This window comes from Cebus imitator, unplaced genomic scaffold (genome assembly GCF_001604975.1).
Source record: "Cebus imitator isolate Cc_AM_T3 unplaced genomic scaffold, Cebus_imitator-1.0 Scaffold258, whole genome shotgun sequence".
Lineage (NCBI taxonomy): Eukaryota > Metazoa > Chordata > Mammalia > Primates > Cebidae > Cebus > Cebus imitator.
This window is the reverse complement of record NW_016107573.1, coordinates 1290774-1295366: the sequence shown is the minus strand read 5'-3', so window position 1 is coordinate 1295366 and position 4593 is coordinate 1290774. Positions and strand designations below refer to the sequence as shown.

At 40.8% G+C, this 4593-nt stretch overlaps 1 protein-coding gene across 1 annotated transcript in view; it reads left to right on the top strand.

Moving 5' to 3' along the window:
- DRG1 (developmentally regulated GTP binding protein 1) overlaps positions 1-4593 on the top strand; it is a 38877-nt gene that overhangs the window by 33305 nt on the left and 979 nt on the right. The window lies entirely within an intron of this gene.

Here is a 4593-nt window from a genome sequence, read left to right as displayed (position 1 = left end):
GGCTCTTAGAGTGCTTGATGTGCTCAATACGCACATTAATTCTCTTGGCAAGAATCTTGCCCTTAACTTGTTTGTTTACAACAATGCCAACAGCATGCTGGTAACATTGTAGACTCTTCCAGTTTTGCCATGGTAACATTTGTGGGGCATTCCTTTTTGAACAGTACCCATTCCCTTGATGTCCACAATATCACCTTTCTTATAGATTCGCATATACGTGGCCAAAGGAACAACTCCATGTTTTCTGAAAGGCCTAGAGAACATGTATCGAGTGCCTCTCCTCTTTCCCTTTGTGTTGGTCATTTTGGCGAATTACTGGAAGATGGCGGTTCCGGCCGAAAGGCTTGTGGGGCTTTTTTGTAGAGATGTTTCCCAGACTGGTCTTGAATGCCTGGGCTCAAGTGATCTGCTTACCTTGGCCTCCCAAAGTGCTGGGATTATACGCATGAGCCATTTATTTATTTATTTATTTTAGAGATGGGGTCTTGCTATGTTGCCCAGGCTTCTCAAACTCCTGGGGTCAAATGATCCTTCTGTCTCTGCCTCCCAAAATGCAGGATTACAGGCATAAGCCACCAGTGCACAGCCTTTCCTTACTTTTTGGTACTGTTAATATTTAGATGTTCCCAATTGACATTGATTTTTGCCTGCAGCAGCCCTGAAAATTAGTCATTTCTCCAAGGAGCTCCAGTTTTCAAGATGTGGGTGCTAAGTGTGCTCATTGTTAGTAAGTAGGTTATCATTGCCTGTAGGCCCTCTCAGCAAATAAAGTTAGGAAATATATGTATGGTTACTAATGATGCTTAGATACACATCTGTATTTCCGTATCTGTCTTATCATTCCTCACTATCCATTTATCCATCCATCTTTCCTAAAAATCATGAGTTTATACTGTTACTTCTGATTCTAGTTCAGTACCACAGGGTTCATTTTAGCCTTCCTGCTTAGTATTACTTTAGAGACCCAGGTCTCTGTCTCCCAGACTGGAGTGCAGTGGCTGTGTCACAGCTCACTGCAGTCTCAACTTCCCTGGCTCAAGCGATCCTCCTACCTCAGTTTCTGAGTAGCTGAGACGAGACCATAGGTGTGTGCCACCGTGCCCAGCTAATTTGTTTTTTATTCGTACAAACAGGGTGTCCCTATGTTGCCCTGACTGGTCTCGAACTCCTGGGCTCAAGCGATCCTTCTGCTTTGCCTTTCCAAAGTGCTGGGATTACAGACATGAGACACAGTACCCGGCCTTCCTTATTTTTAACTTCTTTTCAACATTGAGAAATCTAGCTGTGATTATCTATAATTCTTTACCTTTTTTTGGGGGGGGGGTAGGGTGGGGGGAGGGAGTTTAGCTCTTGTTGCCCAGGCTGCTGGAGTGCAATAGTGTGATCTCAGGTCACCGCAACCTCCACCTCCCGGGTTCATATAATTCTGCCTCAGCCTCCTGAGTAGCTGGGATCACAGGTGCCTGCCACCACGCCTGGCTAATTTTTTTTTTTGTATTTTTAGTAGAGACGGGATTTCTCCATGTTGGTCAGGCTGGTCTCAAACTCCCGACCTCAGGTGATCCACCCACCTCTGCCTCCCAAAGTGCTGGGATTACAGGTGTGAGCCGCTGTGCCTCACCATCTATTTACTTTTTTAAAAAAAAAAAATTCTAGTAGTTCAGCATTTCACTCCTAATCTTACAAGAAATAGTTTTAACTGGATTACAGTATTTATGAATAGCTCTTTCCATGTTTACAGGCTGACAATTCCATTTGTTTTAACCCTTTTCCCATTTGCCCTGGGAATACTTGCTGGCAGTTCTTGCACCTGCAGCATTTTACCTGAAGGTAACTTTGCCATGAAATAGCTTGCATTTATTTATTTTTGAGGAGTCTCGCTCTGGAGTGCAGTGGCGTGATTTCGGCTCACCGCAGCCTCCACTTCCAGGGTTCAAGCAGTTGTTCTGCCTCAGCCTCCTGAGTAGCTGGGATTACAGGGATGCACCACCATGCCTGGCTTTTTTTTTTTTTTTTTTTTTAAATAGAAAAGGGTTTCATCATGTTGGTCAGGATAGTCTTGAACTCTTGACCTCATGAGCTACCATGCCCAGCCACTTTTATTCTTTTCACATAACTCCAGCATATTGACTTCGGAAACAAAAGCCATCATTCTATTTATAGCATTCTGGTTTTAGTAGTGGTATTTCTATTTACAAAATATAGTAATTCTCAATTGCTGAAAATGTCAAATCCTAGAAAACATAGCATTCTCATGCATGACGTTAACATTCTTTAACGGTTGTTGGCTGAAGATTCATTTGATGAATCTGTTTTTTCCAAAGTAAATAATTCTGATGATGCAGACAATTCTGATGTTAGTTCTGTTTAGAGATAACTCCAAGAACAGTTTTTATATTTTATTTTCACATTGAAAATCAGTCAGATTTGCTTCAGCCTCAAAGAACGTGTTTATGTACAATTAAATGAGCACTGGCGGCAAGCTGCACTTTTTCTTAAAAACAAAAGACAGTAGGGCTAGGTGTGGTAGTTCATGCCTTTAGCACTTTGGGAGGCCAAAGCAGGAGGACTGCTTGAGTCCAGGAGTTACAGATCAGATTAGGCAATATAGTGAGACCCCTGTCTTTATCAAAAATGAAAATTAGCCAGACATGGTACCAGGCACCTGTGGTCCCAGCTACTCAGGAGGCAGAGGTAGGAAGATTGCTTGAGGCCATCGTGAGCCGTGATGATGATCATGCCCTATATTCTAGCCTGGGCAGCAGACCAGGCCCTTCCTCAGAAAACCAACCAAAGAAAAAACAAAAACTTATCTCTGATCTTAAGAGTACCTAGTGAAGTCTTTTATTGACCTTCAGATCCTTATACCTAAAACAACTATATTCCACATGTAAGTGCTAATTTCCACTACAGTCAAAACATTATACTTTGGCAGTTACTTTAACTGGTAAAAATGACTTTTGTAAAAAGTTAAACACTGTCCTTTTTCAAACATTGTAGATTTATATATAGCTCTTTATGGAGACAAAATGTTGTTCAAAGCCTTCAGAACTTTAAGTTTACCAGGGAATTGAAAAGCAGAGAAAAATGTCTCAGATAAGAAACATGTCGAAGCAAATAGGATTTTATTTGCTCCCCACTGTACTTTTTAATTTTTTTCCCTTTAATGATTGCTTTTTTTTTTTTTTGAGATAGGGTCTCATTCTGTTGCTGCCCAGGCTGGCATCCAGTGGCGCAGTCATGGTTCACTGCAGCCTGGAACTCCTGGGCTCAAGCAATCCTCCCACCTCAGCCTTTCAAAATAGCTGGTACTACAGGTGCACACCACCATGCTTGGTTAATTTTTTATATTTTTGTAGAGCTAGTGTTTCTCCTTGTTGCCCAGGCTGATACAACTCTCTTACTAGAAAACTTTCAGCAACACTTACCCTTTTTCCATTTCCTTCATGTTCTTGACCACATTGATCCCTTACTCTGTGCTTTGTGTTCTAAGATTCATATATATAATTTTTATAACCATATTTTCCATTTTTTGCTACTTTAGGTGTTTTTTTTCTTTTTTGAGACAGAGTCTCGTTCTGTTGTCCTGGAGTGCAGTGGCACGATTTTGGTCCATTGCAGGGTCCAACCTCCAACTCCTGGGTTCAAGTTCTTGTGACCCAGCCTCCAAAATACCTGGATAGCTGGGACTACAGGCCTGTACAATTACAGGTGTGGGCCTGGCTAATTTTTGTATTTTTAGTAGAGACAGGTTTTCTTCATGTTGGCCAGGCTCATCTCAAACTCCTGACCTCAGTATTCCTGCCTCGGCCTCCCAAACTGCTGGGATTACAGGCATGAGCCACTGTGCCCGTACCTACTTTGTGTTATTTTCTAGTCTTCAATCGCAGATCTTTCCCTTCTTATTTATGTTAGGCTTCAGTTTCTCAGGAACGTTTTTATTCTAGAAGTAGTATTTATTAATGATTGTGTGGCTTTGGATACATTTTGCTTTACTGCTTTCCAGAAAGGCTGAAGTGTTTACCCTGCTATCAGTAAAGTAAGAGGCCCTGACTTCACTTTAGGCACTGCACCTGATTGCTAAAAACTAGTTTTCTAGTTTAAGATAGTAAAATGGACACCTTGTATTTATCTACATATATTTACTTGTTAGTGCATTTGAGAATTTTATGTTTGACTAATTATTGTATTTGTTCCTGATATTCATTTTTTAAGTGGTATCTTTTAGGAATGTTTTTAAAAGGTTTTGACTCAGTGACAATATAACAACAATATGGCCACCTTTTCTACTCCTTGGTATATAGTTCTTAGTCTCTGTGAGGCAGGTCTCAGTGTTTTACTCACCAGTTTTCATCACTAGACCTTATTAAATTTGGAGGCCCATGGATATAAATTACCTTCACATATTCCAGTAAATCAGGAGGACTTATCAAGTTTCTTGATAGGAAGATTTTCCTGGCATTGCTAAAGAGGGAAGCCCTATCTAAAGAGGGAGACCCTAATTTCTTGTCAGTATCCACTGATGTTTTCAGTAAATCCAGCAAAAACAGGTATTCTCTGACAGTCTATAACTGACTTTTTTTTTTTTTTTTT